Below are 20,870 nucleotides of genomic sequence, written 5' to 3' on the forward strand. Positions count from 1 at the left end.
ATTCATCTACGTATTCTTTCCACATTCCATTCTACACCAATCCACATCAAATCAATCAAGATTCCAGTTCCTCACCAATGTAATATTACTCGCCACGCTAGATCGATGCATTTCTGATCCTTAATTTCAATTGTTTTTCGAAAATATTTAGTTTATTGTAAAATAAATAGGTTTCAATTACATAAATTAAATGAGGGTAATTTATTGCAGAAATATTACTGTTTATAACTTATTTCTTGACATATTCCTAAAACTAATACAGCATTTATTGTAAGTTAACTTAAACGGTTAGTTAAGCCTTTTAATCATATAGTTATCTCTATCTTATCTTCTGAGAGAATCGAAAGTGTGCAAAACAAATTTTTTAAACACATAAATTATAAATTCAAATTACTCTTTGCAAATAACACCGAATCCTTAAAATTTCACAACTTTACTCCACTTCAAATACGTAGATTAATATCTGATCAAATATTTTTATACAAAAATTCTGAATAACGGCCTGGACTCTCCTGAACTCGTAAATTATTTAAGAATTCACATACCTACGAGGCCAACCAGACAAAATCATTTTTTTCATTTGCCCGCGTGCAGAACCAACCTTAGAAAAAATTCTCCAATCCCCCGCATATGCGCGCAATATAACACGCAATTTAACAATATCGATATTCTTAATAATACTCTTGTGAAATACCGAAACGAAGTCAAGCGTACGACCACAAATGTTAATTTAATTAATTCACAGTTATATAAAAGGTACAACATGAGCATCTCCTGTCCCCATCCCATCTTCCTCTGCCTCTTGCCCTTTCCTATTCCTTCTTCCTTCTAATATATTTATATGATTTATTTTTCTTTTTTGTTAATTTCATTTTCATTTAATGGTTATAACCAATTACAATTTCGTATTATATCATATTAACCAACATTTGCATAAGAAACTATTTTGGCTTACCTCATATTTAACCTCTTGTATAACTTCATCCTGTATAAAATTGCTGTTTGTTTCTTACAATAAATAAATAAATGAATTATACTAATATAAAGTCGCTAATCGCGTATGTCTGTTTGCGCCTAGTTCTTAGCTAGATATTGCGTTAGATTTAAATATGGTTTTCACTATAATTTAGAAATTTTTTTCTGGAAGGTTTATGTATATAAAACGTGCATATTATATTTACAGAAAGTAGAGAAAAGTTAAGCAACGTCGGTTACACTACAGCTAGTTAGTTATAACTAATAAAGGTTAGCCATCAGTTTCCTATATGATGAACAAATATATACTAAGGCTATGCCAAGCTTATTCTAGCAGAAGAGCAGGTACTTATCAATTACGAAATCCCAACTACACAGTAGGTACCATCTACCTACTGCCATCTACACCCACCCTACTCAATTAATTATGTTACTCTACCTTCTTAGATAATATAAATCATAAGATGTGATTATTTTATTTAAACCGCTTCATAGGTAGGCTATCCCGCTGTAATACAAATCAACCCCGAGGCTGATTATGTTGTTGATACAAAATATCGTTGTTTGAGCCGAATATCTATTCTTACTACCGACTTCCTAAACAATAAATTATTATCGTGGCTACCTAAAAAAGTTCTTGTGGAAGGTACCGCTTTAGCCAGAGACTCGTTTAAAATCCAAATATTGTGTTGCTTGAGATAGTGTTAGATATTTTTTGTACAGGAATGAATAACCGAGAATTTACCGATCTTCCTTTTTCAATCCTCTGTCACCCCTTCTCACTCCCAAAAGCCTTGAACATTGTACACATGGGGATGAAATAGTTCCACTGCCTCCGTGAAACGTGCGCGGTCCCGTGAAAAAATGCATATTTTCACACTAGTTATAAATAGCCAGGTACTTCAGAATCACAAAACTCACCAAATAGGAAAGACAAGGTTCCAAATAAAAAGATTTAAAACAAAAATCAGGTGTGAATTGCTTCGTGTTTCGCATCCTTGATTGACCCCTTCTACTATACCTTCATAATGAGCAACCTTTGACGGCCTTGGTGGTCGAGCTTTAAGGCTTTCGACTACGAATTTGGAAGTCATAGGTTCAAATCCTGGCATGCGCAATTAAAATAAAGTTAATTCTTTTATTGTGTATATTCGACAAGTTCAGGATTGAAAGATATTCTCAGTATCGCCCTGGTGAAAGACCACCTTTCCGAATTGAAATGCTTGAAATGGCTTTAGTCGTGTTTTTTGACCACTCATGAATAGCCAGGTACCAGGTAACTATACTTATTAATTAATTCAGCTAGATTCCGAAGGATTTTTAAAGATAGAATTTGTCTGTCTTCGTCTCTCTAGATTTCCTTAACGCAACCTAATTTTTTGAGCCTTCTACTGCCCCCTGAAAGCCTCCAGAGCCCACAAGGTAGCGTTATTGCCGACTTTGAGAAAGAATGGTTTTCTGTATAAAATGTTATCAGTCTCGGAATAAAACTATAAATTTATACAAATCAAAACCATGCCTGCCCAGTGTCGGCAACAGACAGTATTCTTTATATAAATAAACATCTCAGAACAGAATTCAAGACTTTATTTTAGTATTTAATTCGATTTGAGCACCTAATCTGTCAAAATTTTCAGATGATGCCTATCCTTTAATAAACGGCAATATGTTCATTACTAAACGATCTAATAATAAAACTATGGTACCCCGGAACTAATTCACATGTAAAATGTAATCTCGTGAGACAATGTACTAATAAGTGTGTAATTGCGAGCAAAGAACCTTCCACTTAGAAGTATCCCCGATGGTATGAAGCGGTCAAACCCGTCTTAATTAACAAGAAATGCAATTTCATGTGCGTTTTCTTTTTGTGCTCATTAGAGCGATCGCTACATTCCTCAGACGTGAGATGATCACCAGTTGATCTTATAATCCTACACAATAATCATTATTATAATAGCAAAAAGAAGGTTTTGTATAATAAATAAATCAATTATTTATATTAAATATTATTCTAAATAATATCTACTGATGATTTATAATTTATTTCTCTTGATAACTTTAAGTTTTATGTTGCTAAAAACATGTAATTTATTGTTTTCGAAGATAATATATATAGCGGTAATTATATGAAATTCAGTCTATACAAAAAAAACCCAAAGAACGCTACAAAAAATATTAACAACACGTTTTGTTACGTTATTTAACATGTTAAAGGTATGAAAAATTTCACAGTGTATCATAGGCATTTATCGACAGATTTTTTTTCTATTTTAAGCGAGTCTTAAAATATTTTCGCAAGCTTAAAATAATAGCACACACCTATGAAAATTCGATTTTACATATCTTCCTTTCAAACCAACTTCATCTTATTTTTTAACACTTACTGCAAAGCCTTAATGTGGAACCGAATAAGTATCTTAACTGCCTTTAGCTAGTGGATCGATGGTAAACCCATTTTCGACAAATTTGATAGGGTAAAGAAATTACTCAGATTCAATTTTTTAATGTAAAACCACTTGCAACCTTCTGGAGCTAGTGAAACTATTTTACTTCTCGGCCTGCGGGACTACCTGGCCAATGATCATGTGGTTGGGGGCTGTGGGGAAGACAATCTTGTTTTTCAACAGAGCCTATACTGATATAGAAATGTTTACCATCAGTGAGGCTGCTTTTAAATGGCAAGCCTTGCTGTTGCCAGTATAGAAGGTACCATCAGAAGCTTTAGTTATTTTAAATGTAGAATACATAGACTGTGCATCTATCTATCTATATAAATAAAAATGTGAATGTTGTTGATGTTGTCGTTCAAAATCTTAAATCTCCGAAGTTCTTCGCCGATTTCTTTGAAATTTTGATACAACGATACATTAGAATACGCGTGTGTTTTTATATAACTATATTATTATTAATATGCATGTAATTTTAAATACCTATATTGTATAGATATCGCCTGTGACAGGTAAAAATATGGCTTTTGACGTTATCTGTTGAACCAACATATTTTTTTTTAAAGCGCTTTCCATTGGATTTAAAAGCAACATGCCCTATTTTAAAAAAAATAATAATAGTATGCTTTGATTAGGGTTGCAGGAAATAAGCAGAGTATTTTTGTAGAATCACAGCTAGTGTATTCAGACTTTCTGTAAGGGAGTACAATACCAGAATTATCTTATATCAAGCCGTAGACTTGGGCGCTCGCCGCCCGTCTATGTCAGGTAGGTACCGCTCTACAGTATTTCTATCTGCACAGGCCCCTTGACAACGGAGGCTATTCCTCTTCTGTCATTCATATTGTTTCTCAGTTCATGTTATAATACGCGTTGTTATTATTGGAAAATTGTCTGTAAGCATATAACATCAATAGTAAACAGTGGCGTCTCGTGACTTTTGGGTGTACTAGAGTGCTAATATTAAAAAAAAACGGCATTTCTGATGTTGTTATAGCTGAAAACGATTTTTAATTTTTTTTCGAAAATCGATTTTTTGTATGAAGATTTTCAGGAAATTTCAGTATAGCCGTGCGCCGCACGGCATTCCTGAAAATCTTCATACAAAAAATCAATTTTTCGAAAAAAAAAAAAAAATCGTTTTCAGCTACAACAACATCAATAATGCCATTTTTTGTAATATTAGCACTCTAGTAACCCAAAAGTCACGAGCCGCCACTGATAGTAAATAGTTTTGTAACGGTTAATCCTCTCTGCCTACCGCTGCGAGGAAACGGTTCAATCTTTCATTGGTTAAAAAAAAAACTTTATGGTGTAATGTATGTATTTGCCGTACCACGCGGCTTTGCCTGAGATTTCAATTGGTATGTTATGTATAACAAATGCTCTAGCCTCTTATTCTATTTTGTACACTGTTTTAAATAATATTTTGAAAGCTGTGTAACTTATCACGGAAATAACATAGTGAAATTTTAATTATTTTTTCATAATGCCAGAGTTTTGGGTTTTGCGAACTTTTGCTGACATATCCTTCGAAATCAATATAATATCGAATCAGATACAAATGTCAAAGCTTTAACAGTACCTTGACGGTTAACATAATGGGTACTAAATATTTGTACAGAGCTTAGGAACATAATTAAGCTGTAGATATCTAATATTTGCATTTCGTACGTCTTTGATGTGCCTAGTTCCTACTGGTAAATAATTACATTAATATATTTGTATAATAGGTCAATGCTTAATTATATCTATTTATTTTTAACCTTACGCAGTTATTCTCAAAATCTAATCTGATTCTTTAAAGCATTCTTTATGAATAGCTCATTTTCGGGTAGATACCTAATTTCATTATCGTGGGGTTACTGCCAAAAGTTGGTAACTTTTAAAAACATGTTTTGGAGTAAACTCAAATTTAAACATTGATCTTCATTATAAAGTCATGGTTTTGCGATGTAATCTTAATGTAAATTTATCGAAAAATAATTCGATTGTTGTTTATTAAACAAACATGCTGATTTTTGTTAGTGCTTATAATATTTATCTTGCCACTAAAATATTAAAAAAAATTGAAGTTCCAAAGTTTTATTAAAAATACAGTAGCTTATATCCTACTTATCGATATATGACCCTTGGATCCCCACCCAATCTTATTCTATACATGTATCATAGTATGTAAACATTTAAAATCATCTCTCACTCAAACTCAACTCAAAAAACAAACCAAAATTTTATCACCTTTATGCATTATCTAAACCCACGTTACGTTTGAAATAATTGAATTCTTTTTTTATCAAATTGTTAATATTTTTATTTGTCGTGATATAAACGTTATCCTTCCGGTTGCTATATCAGTTTATGCCACACAAAAGTCCCAACTGCCCGGAGTCAGTGAAGTGATTATCTGTCGGGTGATAGATACTACAATCAAGATAACTTACTTTTTATGAACACATCAAGTCAAAAATATTTTATGTGTGGGTAAATTATGAATACCTTACGAAAAGTCGTAATTACTTATTGTTTAATATAATAAAAATATGTTATTTTCCGGTAACAATTAATTGTTGTAAATCTTAAAACGCTCATTAGAATATCTTGGCACTGCTTACAAATTTTATATATGCAATAAAATTTGCCGGTAATCCATCCAAAACTATAAAATTATCTAGTTTTGATGCTGCTTCAATCATTAAAATATCTAGTTGTAATTTATTATAATTAATTATACCTCGAAATAATTTCAAAAAATAAATTACGAATATTTACTTTACTTCTTACCCATTCGAGTTTTGGTGTTGCCCCGTAAAACATTTTGTTATTAATACTTTATATTTATCATTAATAATGAAACCGTTTCCAGTTACACAACTACTTAATTAATCTCATTAAAAGTGTTTCTTTTTAAGTGGATATACATTTCTTAAGATGTCCGTGTTTTAGAATGATTTATGATTTATTTCTGGAAGGCATTATTTATGAATGGTAATTATACCTAACGTGTATATTAATGATTTGTAATAAGTTCCATTTGATTATAATTTTAGTTTTGTTTCATTCGAGGAACCAGCAAATAATCAGAAACTAGTATGTTGGTGGGTATTTACATAAAATAGAATCAAGAATTAACAACTAGTCTATTAAATAATAGTCATGTTCATAAATCATTTTATCCAGTACAAATTATCGTAAGGTACCCAAATTTTTCTGGGTTTCAACCTTTCAAGGGTGTTCTAGGCCATCATATCAAGTTATGGAGAATGGGAAGGTTAATTTACTTATTAATTTGATTTAAATGGGTAAATTTCATAATTATATCGAACATTGGAGACGAGTTCAGACTTAGAGGAGATGAGATGCTGAACGAGAAGGCAATTTTAGATGATGCTCGATAGAAAAGAAGATATTTCAACAATGAATACAAAATTAGCGACTCTAGAAAACAAAATTTGAAACAGAAAAGGGTTCTGGGGCTTTATATTTAACTTTATTATACTTTCAACTAGGAACTGCCAACATAATCTTCATTGGCTTCTGAAGATATTGGTTTAGAGAGGGACAACCAAAAATATGTGATCCAGGTTTCCCACTTCTAGACGACAGAAAGTATAATCTGTGGAGTATAAGAATCTGAAAGAAGATCTGAAAGTATAAGCACGTGAATTTAAAAAAAGGTGTGAAGGTACCGAGCAATGTCCAATTCTCATCAAATGCGGCAGTGTAAGGGTTTTTATGAACACGTGACATCGTGACAATACATTGGTATTTTACTAAAAGTTTATAAGGAAACTCTATTAAACTATTCATAAGTGAAAATATGATGCAAATGTGAATGACAGTAGTATTCGGAGACGCCCGAGGAAGACATGGCACGGTCAAGTAAGTCAGATACGTGAGTAGAGCCATGTTAAGAGTCAGAATAATGGAAGAGTAAGTATGAGACGATGTATGTTGAAGTATGTATGTAGACGATGTATGGATAAAAAATAGGGCCTCCTCCCACAGAGGGGTCGAAAAAACATAGATATACCCGTTTTTGTAGGTACTACGTCTACTTAACTTAGTTAATCTTATCGCTTGGTGAATATTTTTGCCTGGTAAATTTAAATTTATATTTATCTCTTTTTTCATCTTGAAAGCCTTCAATAACGAAATTTTAGGGTTGAGATGGACAATTGGTATCGTGATGTATTTTGATTTATGCAATTTATTAAATATTAAATCATAAGCTTCAGACATTTAATTAAACCAGGCCCAAAGCTCTGAGCACAAACAGCGGTATTTTTTCCTTCTCGAAATTGACTCGCATCACCTCCATCAATCAATTCACCAAACGCTACCAACTTACATTCTTTGACAGTGGAGAAAATGTAAAGAATCGGGCGGGTCTCCAGATGTAATAGCCGCGGACGCTGATTATGATTCATATTGGACATTAATCAATCCCGACTCTACCGATCTAATAACAACTAATAACTAACTGTAGAACGGGGAGGTATAATGCAAAGGGGATCTTTTATTTTTGATGTTGTTTCTTAAGCTTTCAGTAGAGGTATTCCATACTATAATTTCACGGCCGTGTTACGATTTTTGAAACTGTTACTTTGTATTAAAAGATTAACATATAATTGCTTCGGAATATAGCCTTAACATTATCAGATATGCAATGAAAAAAAACCCTATTATACAGGGTATCCGGGGGTAAAGTGAGCTAACGTTTTAAGGTAAAGAATTGAATGGTTTGTGTGTGAAAAAAAGTATTCTTCTACGGAAAACTATGTTTGCTTGGGAAAAATAGGTGAGATATCAAATCTTTTTTACATCCACAATCGTGTAAAATTACCACCCGGAGTTGGCGCACTTTAATCTAGGACACCCTGTAGTGCTGATCATGGATTCCATCACAACCGTTGTTCAGACGTTATCCTTATATCTATTGTCATATTCAGTTGTAGGTAGGTACCATTCTTTTCTGTAATTTCTCTAGTTTAATACCTGTTGTTATTATTTGAGTGTCTGTAAACCAATAACATTAATAATAAATGGTCTTGTCACGGTTCATTCTCTCTGCCCATCTCTTCTAGGAAAAAGAGCAAATTTTCACGAAATTTCGGGTTCGATTTTTGTATGAAAATTTTCACGAAATTTCAGTTTGGCCGTGCGCCGCACAAATTTCCTGAAAATCACATTACAAAAAATAACGAATTTTCTGAAAAAAATAAAACATCATTTTCAGTTACAACAACATCAATTATTTAATTTTTTTTTAATATTAGCACTCTAGTACATCCAAAAGTCACGAGCCGCCATGGATTACGACTGCATCCAAAATGTTTTTTTTTTTATAGTTTTCACTGCTGTTTTGTAGCATAAACTAGCCGAGTTCAAACAGAAATTTGGGTTGTATTCCAGTACTTTTGAAATGTTATTGACATAAAAAGGAAGATTTTTTGAATAGATATTTTTATAGACATTTTTCAGAGTTACTTTTTTTTCTAATATGCACATTTGGAAGGCAAAGTGAGTGTTTGATGAATATTAAAAGTATTCAAATTAAAGAAAATCGGTATATTGTTTGTGTCGAAGTAATATACTAACACTTAAAATACAGAGCAGGATAAAACGGGCCTAAAAGAAAACTTTTTCCTAAATATTTTAGGTGTGCTGATTATGATGCGAAAATTTCTAATTGTTCAATTTCGATAATGCATTTAAGACGATAATTCGCAATGTTGATGATATCTTTCGCACTTTTCTGACAATTTGACCTAATAAATGGATGAATTGTGTAAACCAATACTTTCCTACATCTCTACTACACAAGTATCGCCAACTTCTGCCTTGGCTGGACCTTGGTAGAGTCTTTTCGGGTGAGAAAATGCAAAAGAAACATAATTAAGGCATATGTATATATTGTGTTCTGCGGAAACGAAATTTATTTTACTTTATGTATCCCAACTCTAATCAATTGTCTCGAAGATATTACTTACTCGAAGAGAGAAGAAGTCAAGATGAGGGACAGATGGACATACACTACTCAGCTATAGCAGAGTAGTCGAACAATCGGATAGTTTATTCAGATTTTTATTTGTTTAATATTGGTGTAATTAAATTTGTATTTTATTGTCTAACTTATGAAGGGGGATGTCACATAACTATTGTCAAGTATGTCACATCACTCCTACTGTAGGTAGTGGGTAGCTAAGATATTTTTGTCTGGTGATCTGTCTGGTGGAACAAGTCTAAATATCTAGATTATAGATATGTCTGGATTAATAAAATTAATTATTACAGTGAACAGTGTTTTTCATCATCCTTGAAGACTTAACGAAACATTTGACAATTATGATATCACGTGATTCATTTATTCAAGCCTGCTCAGATAGCTTAGTCTCACCCACATTTTACGAACAAATGTTTACAATCCAAGAATTGTGGGTGATTTAAAAAAACGAGACATTGCGATGGTTAGGGCGTCACACTGTCATGTTTGCTCTTTTGGTGATATGCCCACATATTTAGTCGACGGCGTGTAATTTTATTAATAGCTCGGTGTGGTCGAGTGGGTTTCGCTTTAAGGGGGGACTTACTTATCTCTTTGCGCAAATAACCGAACTTCACCTCCTCTACAATGATAGAAAGGTTGTTTAGTGCTCGTACAGTCTGTATACACAGAAATGCAGTATAAAAGTTGGTTATCATAGCCTTTCAGTGGCCGAGAGACCTCTCAATCTTCTACATTAAGTCATTAGGTACAAAGCTTTGATTGAACACTGTACATTACATTCATTACCTTCAATATTGCCACCACTGAAGACATAAAGCATTAGACGTGTGCTGTGGGCATGTCCGAATTATGTTGAATATTTCTTCAATTATGCTGAAAATTATCAAAAAATTTAAAATATTGAAATTCTTTTATGATCTGAAAATCAATTTCATTGGCGTGTCTGCAAGAAGTTGACATATCTAATGCAAATTAGCGACATCAGTTTTCTTTTAATTGGTAGGTAAATATTACACTTCTAGGAGTTACGTGTTTGTTGTATAGTGTGAATGTTAGAAAAAGTTGCGGACGTCCAAGGAAAAATACTCGAGTCGGTCAATATATATGAGATGATGAAACAAGAAGTGTGTGCCAAGACCGTGTTGCTTGGCGGTCCGTCCTCTCTGCCTACCCCTGGGGGATACGTCGTGATGGTTAGTTAGTTTGTTAGTTTAGTGTATAGAAAATTATATCATTAAATCAATATAAGTCCTGCTTATTGTGGGTGCATCGTCCTCAAAACTAACAAGAGTTCACACGATGAACCGTGCAAGTCAATAAAATATTAATAAACAGTAGAAGTTAACTTGACCTAACTGTAAATAGCGCCCAGCTCGTCGAGTTTCAGTTATAAAGTGAATTAAATATTTAATACCTGGGCTGTTGCTTATACGGCCTGGTTTAAAGAAATCGAGTATACTTCGGTATCATACCAAGCAGCAACCGAGGAACGCGGGGCAATCGTCGCCCGGGGCAAATCGGCCGGCCCTGATTATTAAGTTAAAAAATCTTATAGCCAAAGGGGATAAACTCAAGACGTCTAATAATGTGATTGAGAAGGAAAACGCCATACATGATATGTGTGTAGGTTGGTTGTATAATTATTATTTACGAACTCACACAGAGAAAGTTCGTGGCGGATAATATTATGTAGAGGGAAATAGAATCAATTATCTTTGGTTATTTATGTTCTAATTACGAAAACACGCCAGAAGGTTCGATTAATAAAAAAAGCTTCTCATTACGCGCATTTTTAAAGGTTGGCCGACGATTTTTCGTGGTTATTTTAATTATTTTTTAAACTTTTAATCAATGAAGAAGATTATAAGGTATTATCAAATACCTTATAAAAACGATAATATATGCAACTCCAGTAAAATATTGGCAAAATTGACAACTCTGGCCGCTAGAGTCACTAGGGTATCATGTTGCCATCAGAATGTATGGTAAATATCAGAAGTTGGACATTTAATTAATATTATAGTATATCTGATAATATCACAACTTTCAATGATAATATGAAAGAGATATACATAGAAAAAAAGGTTTCGGTCGCAACTAGGACTCTAACTCAGGTCCTTTATTTAAATTTTTATTATAATTATTTTTTTCCAAATTTGAGCAAGGTACAATAGTCCCAACTGCTCCTAACCGTCTGGAGTCAGTAACCCTATGGCATCCACAATTGGGGTATTTTGAAAGGCTGAAGGTAGTGGACGAGGAGAAGGAGATGGGGAAGAGGAAGGTGGGGGTTATGTATTTATTTTATTATTTTAGAAACAAACAGTACAATTTACATTTTTATAAAACGAGCGGAAAAAAGATTACAAGGTTTGAGAAATAAAACAAAGATCGGTACCAACGACATGACTATATAAAATATCAAAGGAGTTAATGTTAGGGAATAATTTGAGGTAAAGATATATAAAAAGTATTGTGTGTAAGTATATGTGTGTGTGAATGTGAACAGGGATCGCTGAGGAATGTGTGAAAACATATATCACTCTGTGATATATGTGGAGATTTGAAAAAAAATGCAAGGCTAATGTAAAAGTAATGAGTAAGATCAAGTAAGGGACGCTTAGATATTATGGGCATGAAGAGCGAATGCACGAATAAATTCAAAGGAGAATATATGACTTGTGGAAGTTTGGGATGCCCTAGGAAGAGCTGGCACGATTAAGTGAACCAAATTCTTGGGTCGGCCATGTCAAGAGTTATGATAAAATATGAGTAAGTATAAGACGATGTATTAATGTGTACAAAAGGTGGAGTGAATGCCAATTCAGAGTTTTTTTGCGGTCGGTCCTGTCTGCCTACCCCTGCGGAAAAAATAGCGTTATTGTTAATTAGGTGATTCGTCTGATCTATATAAGTAAAAATACCTATCCCTCATCAGATCTGTATTCTCCTGTTTATCCATCTTGATGTTTCCTTGCAGGGACAGGCAGAGAAAATTATAGTTTTTACAGATTATATTTTTTAATCATACTTATATACTCAAACATGAAATGCCGTTTTGCCTCTATTTGCATTGTTTTGCGCACATTCGTTGTTCTTGCCGAAATCAACTTTACTACTTTTTAATTGTGTTAAAAAAATCGATATGCTAGGCAGGCTTACAAATATATTATTTTGATAAAAAAGGAGAAAAAAATTCAAGCTTGCTGTGGGTATTTATATATAACTTCCTCATACATCTATAGATTCTAAAGCAATGAATCTTTTATGTAGAACATAAACATAACAAAAAAAAACATAGACAATAAGAACAGCAACAAAAAACTAAATTTTTATCAATATTTTCCTCGAAACATTACACAAATAACATTAAAAAAACATTTATAATATAGACTCTTGTACATTTCGGTACAGGTTATCTTAGTAATGTGTCCACAAAACACATAAAAAATGGAGGTACACAGTCAATAAAATTTCATTAATTTTAGTACCAAACACACAATACCATTTTAGATAAGGTTAAGGAAACTGAATTCAAAGAAATTATAAATGAAAGGTATGTGATCATTTTTAAACTGCCTCATTGTACATAATATAATTTCAATTCAATTCAAATACTTTATTCCTTTAAAAACATTACAAAATTACATTTTATTTCGTTTTAAAGTACATTTGTAAAATGGTATTACATAATAAGGAAGCGGTGTATCAACTATACCAGCATCAATAGAGCTTGTCTTTTAAAGGCAGCTTCACCTTCAGCTAAATATGTCGATATCCGAATTGATTATGTTCAACAGCAAGACTGCTCTCCCCACCGGCATGACCATTGACAAGTTGGTCCTGCAGGCCGGGAGATAAAACAGTCCATGCTGTCGGTGACGGAGACAACCATCAGGAACATAGAGACTAATACTCTCCATGATAGTCGGATTTTCAAACCATCCACGAATCAGTTTGAAGAAGTGTGATACAATATGCACATCTCTTCTGACCCGTAGATGGTTCATACCAAGCATGCCCAAGAGAGAGTCAGTAGGATAGAGCAATAATTCAATTTTGGACTGATTTGTCTGAATCAGAACATATAAAATCCCGTTATTTGGATTCTCTCCCTTTACGGGTGTTTTTGTATTAATGTGGGTGCATATTATTATATAATTACGAGTGAATTATCTCAGACTGGGTGTAAGTCAGTGTAGATAAAACCCAATAGTAAACAAGCAGCCATATCGACTACCAGTAGCTCGCGTCGAGAGCTGCCGCCTAGAAAAAAAATGATCATTTCATTTTTATGGCAACATGCACACACACAATTGATAATACTATTAAAGAAATTCTAATCGTAGTCAATTTAATATTTTTTTCTTCTCATTGGTGGTCTTAAATGTATCAGTTCCTAAGAAAGAAATAATTTCTTTTTCTTTTGAAAAAAATACACAATGATTTATTTATGCGTATTTTTTATAAACTAAAAGCAAACTTCGGAATTTTCATGGCTTTATATGGAAGTATTTTTTATATACAGGTCAACGCTTTCGTTGAAATTTCTGTATCGATCGCAAAATAATCAATCATCGAGTAATACCATGTGATACAAGTGATTAGTTTATAAATATATTATACATTAACATTATATTTTTACATTAACCCCGCACAGCCTTTATAAGGAAAGGAAGTTTTGGGAAGGAAAAAGGAAAGAGGGGTGGGTAGGAATCTAGGGATCAGTACGTCCATGAGTGATATATATCAAATGGGTCAAGATACCCGTTGAAGAAGTCAAAAGGTCTCCCCAAGACAGCCTCACTAGGCAAGAGTATCCTGAACACAACTCGCCCTATGAATCCGATGACCCATGCTAAATCACCAAACGTAACGAACCACATAGTGTGACCTATGGCAGAGAAAACAACAGAATAATGAGCACATATACATTATTTTGAAGAAGTAGGTATCTTTATTAAAAATTCTCTCAGTTTTTCACTCTTATGTAAAATCCTAGAGTACGGAGATTAAATGAAAATGATAATTATTACAATTTGTATAGAGATTACGAGCTATTTTTTAATGAGAACTAGTTTTAGCTAGCAGATATCGGGGAATCAACAGCTTGACGATCAAATTCCAAAATCAAATCCTTCTAAAGTACTTATTATTTGATAAACAATAATACCAACGCTCGACCATAAACTCCACGAGCTGTACAAATAATGATTCACCCTATAAATAGACGATACTCCAAGTGAGAGGTTCCGCCCGGGCCGACTTTAAATTTTCATTGCACCCTGACAAGATGAAATAGCGGGCGGTTAACGGAGAGTGATAGCGCTGTCCAGATATACAGCCTCCATCACCCTGCGGACCTACCCCTAGCAGCCTTACCTAACCAGTGACCAGAGGCGGCAGCGGTACGAAGGGTCCATAACTGGGAAGTCAATTGAAATAAAAACCTTGATAGCTAGTAATCACCAATAAAACTCGTTATCTTATCTTTCAAAACATCAAACAATCACATACTAAACTTAGTTTTCTGTATTAACGCTTTTACATTCAGATCAGACCTTATATCAGGTTGTGTTAATAGTATTCAATAGTATTTTGGATCTTATCATTTAATAAAGAAGAAAATAATAAATGCATTAAGGCGTTTTCGTGATCTAAAAGTCTGACCATTATTTGCTAAAATTTCAATTAGGAAAATTCGTTTTATCATCGTTATAAAATTTAAATTTTAATAAAATACAATGACGATATACCATGTCAGGCAGTATTAGTTGAGTAAGTGTATTACGAGTTAAATGGGATAGAACCAATAGGTATAAAGTTAGTGGTAACATAGGTTTTCATTCAAATCTACATGGAATGCATTTTTGGTGTGTATTATCGAATCAGTGGATCTTATATTCAACAAAATATTCCGTGAATCCTACCATTCGGTTTATGCAAACTATCAACACAAGTCTGACATTTAAGATCGCGGATTAAACTTAGAACATGATCGCAACATGTTGGTCCTTCGAGCCGGATCTTATTTTGACGGCAATCATTAGTATCTGAAACCGGTAGCATATTATTGTTTTTTCCAATGTTATTTATAATTAACACATTAAGCTTAACACCGAATCATCATTTTTGAAAACTCAACATAAATTACTTCAAGAATGTCAACAATAAAAATGGTCATTGTTTCATTGTGGGGAAGATATTTGACTGACATTTTTCTACCATGTTCCTCTTTTGGTATTCAATTTAAACAACGACGAAAAAATGATTTAAGATTTTCACGGCCAAAAGTATTTTTTTATTTGTTTTTGGGGTGCTATGCCGTGTTGCGCTAACTCCTTCTTTAGCCAACGTTTCGGACAACATTACAGTGTCCATCATCATCACACATCTGCCCTGATGATGGACACTGTAACGTTGTCCGAAACGTTGCCTAAATAAGGAGTTAGCACAACACGGCATAACAGCCCAAAAACAAATAACAAAAAACGTCAAAAAACGTTCTAATATCACCGGTTGGATGAATAATGACGTATTCTATATAATATATTTGTTATTTTATATTTTCGGGTTTGTCAGTGTTCGAATGACCTTAAGAGCCGGCCGCCACTGCCACCAGCACCGACCACCCTTGGTCCCAAGTCCCTGCTCCCGCTACTAACAACAACCCCCCACCCCCGGCTACAGCCAGTATCTAGTAGCCAGCCTTTCTGTTTTGCATAGTATGCATCATTTAGGGACGCTACAATGGCAGCTTTCAAACTTTACTTAGCCCGACTTACAAATGAGGTGAGTTTTTCTACAATAAATCACCTTCGCCGCTTATTTCATTAGTTTATTGATGATTTTATTTATTTATTTTAAAATGCTGAGTGCTGATGTTATCTGTATCACATTCAATATATATTTTTATTCGTATTTAACTGACACCTACGACATTCACCAATCAAATGAGCAGTATGTATTTTTACAGTATTTAAATTTTTAATGTATGTGATGGCAAACTGGTAGATATTTTCACTTTAAAAATTACATCATTTATGTCTAGTGGATATGCACCTATTACGAAGGAAACTCATAAAAATCTCATATTTTATGCACCTATACTCACTTACAGCCTAGGTAAAACTTTACTTAAAAAATATTTTATTTAAAAAAATATATCTGAATATTCCTCTGCCCAACATAAATACTCGACCAGAGCAATGTGCCAAAATATAATGGTTACTCCCAGTTTAAATTCATCTTTTGAACAGAGACATATTAAATTCTATGCTACAAAATTATACAATGCTCTACCAAATCAAACAAAAAAATTAGAAAAATGAATACATTTAAATTAAAAGTAATAACCTGGCATAGAGAACAAAGTGATAATCAACTCGCAAACATAATGAAGACGATGTAACGACAACTTGAAACTAAATACAAAAGTTTTATAAATTACAGGCCGCCTCAGAACAGAAAACCCTAGTGAGGAGGACTGCAAAAAAAAGAATTTATACTTATATTATACTTTATACCTACATCATGTGAAAACTTTGCCATTTAAACTAATCATATATTTAGTACGTCTGGAATAAGTTTGAGTCCCTTCTTATGTCGTTAAGGAGGTTTTTAGCTACTGCTTTTTTATGAAACTTTGTAATCATATAGTTAATGGACAAGAACAATATTTTACACTCTAATGATTTTATTTCCCAAAATCCTGACTAGAAAATGAAGATCAAACTTTAAAATCGAGTTAACTCCGAAACATGTTTTTGTGAGTTACTAACTTTTGGCAGAAACCCCACGACATGTATCTTTATACCTGATATCTATCCATAATACTTAAAGGCATGCTGCTGATAGCTCTGTTGTAACCTCTCCACCCTATTATATTTTTTTTTACATTTTATTTTTATTTGCCATTGTTCTTATTTCTCTTTAATGTAATAATTTGTATTTATGTATCATGTAATATGGCAGACTGGGATTGCACTATCTATTGCTCTCCTAGTTCCCTGGATTAAAAAATAAATAAATAAACGACGTAGTATTTATTCTATTAAAATGTACACACTAAATACCGTCCACAAAAAACATTATAAATTCACGAAGTAGTGCATTTAAAGACAAGCTTTTATAAAAACAGTACATACAGGTCCATTTGATAGATTCCCCAATTTTAACAAACGGATTGCAATCTTTAGAGCGCAAGTTTCAGGTAGGTAGGCTTATTCTACCGGTAATTCAATTGAAAATGCACCGAGGAGACGTTGACGGATGACATTAGGACATTGATCCCCTCTGCACCGGTGCATCGTCGGGAAACACGCCAAGCACGCGCCCAACGAATATACACGGTTGACATTTGTCACGTGAAAACGGGTCGTTTCTACGATTCGTTCTTGAGCTCATTATCTCGGCTCTGGAACCATTTGACGGCTTCTGTGTTTCCTCCTTCCTATAATATCAATCAGTTCAAGACATGCATTCCCAAAGATGATATAGGCCTTGATGGAAATTATTTTTCTCATTGCATCCTGTGTGGAGTTAATTAAAAAAAAACACACACACATTAATGTTTACAAACACAAAAAGGTAGTCTCGCGAAGCTGCCATAAGGACAAATATAACTAAATTTAATATAAATAATAACATTTTCAGTCTTGTCATATATTGCAATGCGTGCACTAGATCCTATTGACATAATGATTAATTTATACGTTTTCAAAGTAGCTCAATGATATCTGACTTCTATATCAATGGCTGCACAAGATCCCACTTACACAATGACTTCATAAGTTCACGAAATTGAGTCCGGATTCCGTTCCAAATTACGTTCCACTTCTCCTAATGATAAAATATAGTCATAATTCATTTTTAATTGGAGGTTCTAATAATTCTACCTGCATGATTGTTAAGTTGGTTTAAATAAAGGCATCAAGAATCACGAGAGAATAATTTATTTCATTTTTATGTAAGATCGCGCGTATATCATTATTTGGGTGAACCTCCTGGCACGTGTAACAAATTATAACTTGTACAATATTATTTTATAAGGCTGTAAAGCAATAATATATTTTGAAATGAATCCACTGCAAAGTGAGTCATCAGTAGGTGGGCTGTTTCTACATCTCATAATATATATTAGCATTGAAGAAGAAGATAATTCTAATAAATAACCCAGGATTTTTGTCTTATCGAGACTGAACTACTCGACCATTGGGACCTCATTATTGTACATAATTGTGTGAATCTTATATTTCAAATTCAGAATTAACAATATTATCTTGCAACTAATCTTTCCCCGCCATTATTTTTCATTGATCACAAAGTTCTAAAGAATTGATTTATAACCTAAATAGTGTCTTGGATATGTTTATCCGTGACATATATGAACATATTTTGAGATCGTTATCTTTTTATTTTTCCGTATCTTGTTCTGTTTCATGTTTCGTTTAGATTTTCAATGATATATTGCATTGATGGGTATTTATAACCTTCAAAGCTATTAAAGAAAAAATGTTCCTATAAAAAAAATACAGTGTGGGGCAAGCCTACGCACGACGGAAGTGAAACTTTTAGTATTCTTCTCTCTCTCTTTTCATTTCATATTATTATTATTCAGAATGCTGTACATTATAGTTTTAAAAAGCATAAATTTATTTATAGGCGTTAACAAATGAACGTTTAACAAGATTCCTAATATTGACATATTTATAAGTAGCATGTGATAAAAAAAATTAAAAGTTATAAAAATATGGGATTCAAACCCGGGTCCTGCATAACGAGTGTCGAACGCTCTGCCTCTAGACCACGAGGAGAGGTATCTCGAGCGACGAGAACCGCGTATACAACGTGTACTCCTATCACATAACGTCTCGTTAACGCGTTATATAGGGTCAAATCGAAGATATATCGGCAGTGTGAAGTCATATCTGTCTTTTTTCAAAATATCTCCGTATATTTGTCCGTTTTGGAAAAGATCTATCGTGTTTTAACAGTCTCATACCGTATGGAGTCTGAATTTGAAAAAAATTTCAAAATTTTGAAAAACTCACTCACGGCTGTGTTTTTTACTAAAAAAACTTGTCACGCACGTCTGCGAGGGTAATTAGTCGCGTTATCGGCCTTGATTAGTAATTTTAATGATTCAAAATAAAAATAATTAATCAAAATACCGCACGACTCTACCGGCTCGATTTGTAAGCTATATTTCGACCAAAATATCATATAGTCAAAATAACTAATAGTCGCAGCACGAGAGCATTTTATCACTTTTCCTCGTATTAAAAAAATCACAAAAAGAAAAAAAAATTGTTTAAGCGGGGATCGAACCTCGGTTCTTCAGGACGAGAGTCGGGCGCTCTGCCTCTAGACCTTGAAGCTGAGTTTGGAGAGTGACCTAATCTAGGTATATAATATTAGCTAGGCTCCTATAGCGAAATGATCACGGTTTTTCGTGACGGTCATGAGTCAGTTTTACTCCAGTCCTCGAAAATGCATAACGCGCGTAAAGAAGTTTCACTTCAATAAACATATCAGCCTTTGAATTCCGCATAGAATAGCATTTGTCGAATGCTGTTCAATTGTTATGGTAATTTATTGAATATTCCAAACTGTCTTCCCGAAACATGCCATATTGGCAAGTGTCGTAACTTTTTGAACTATGACCATGAAAACGTTTTTATATTTCACTGCGAAAAAAAAAACACTTTGTATCTATTATTTTTGTCGAGGTTCTGCGTGGGAGGGTTTCAGAAGATGGTTGCTGGTTCTGAAAAAGTATAAGGCAATCGATGCCTTCTCGTTCATTTACTGTTTTTATGGTCTTTGTAAGTAAGTGTAGAACTAGTTAAAAAGGTCAATTAAATCAAAGCGTCATTTGAATTATTTACTAACTAACCATACCACCGTTTTCATGACATGGCCCGACTCAAGTATTTGGTTTACTTGTCCCATGTCTTCCTCGGGCGTCCCTGAATTCTTCTACCATTCACATTCGCGCCATACATTCTCCTTACACTCCTTTTTTCAATCATTTGCTCTACATGCCCAAATCATCTGAGCGTCCCTTTCTTAATCTTACTCATTAAGCATACTTGTATGCCTTGCATTCTTTGCAAAGTTCCGCATGTCTCACAAGATCACACATGGTTTTATCACACGCACACCTCAGGGATCTTATTTCCACAGAATTCAGTCTACTTTCATCCTTGCTGTGACAATTTCACTCCTCACTGCCAAAAACCAGGGTAGGTAGTAAATTATTAGTTTTTAATTTAATGTCTCTGTAATAATTAACAGTTAACATTAAGGTTAGCATAATACTTTTTTTCTGCATGGTTTCTGAAGAGTTTTTAAATTATTCATTTGATTATTGTTCCACTTAATTATTATATACATGTTCGTAAAAGCCTATATGATAATATATATAAATAAATAAA

At 33.5% G+C, this 20,870-nt stretch overlaps 1 protein-coding gene across 1 annotated transcript in view; it reads left to right on the top strand.

The window, feature by feature from the left end:
- Positions 1 to 20,870, top strand: part of pdm3 (POU-domain protein pdm3) — a 206,749-nt gene that overhangs the window by 64,022 nt on the left and 121,857 nt on the right. The gene's annotated exons all lie outside the window — the stretch shown is intronic.

Source organism: Hesperophylax consimilis, chromosome 10, assembly GCF_061612785.1.
Source record: "Hesperophylax consimilis isolate HC1 chromosome 10, BYU_Hcon_1.0, whole genome shotgun sequence".
NCBI classification, from domain to species: Eukaryota; Metazoa; Arthropoda; class Insecta; order Trichoptera; family Limnephilidae; genus Hesperophylax; species Hesperophylax consimilis.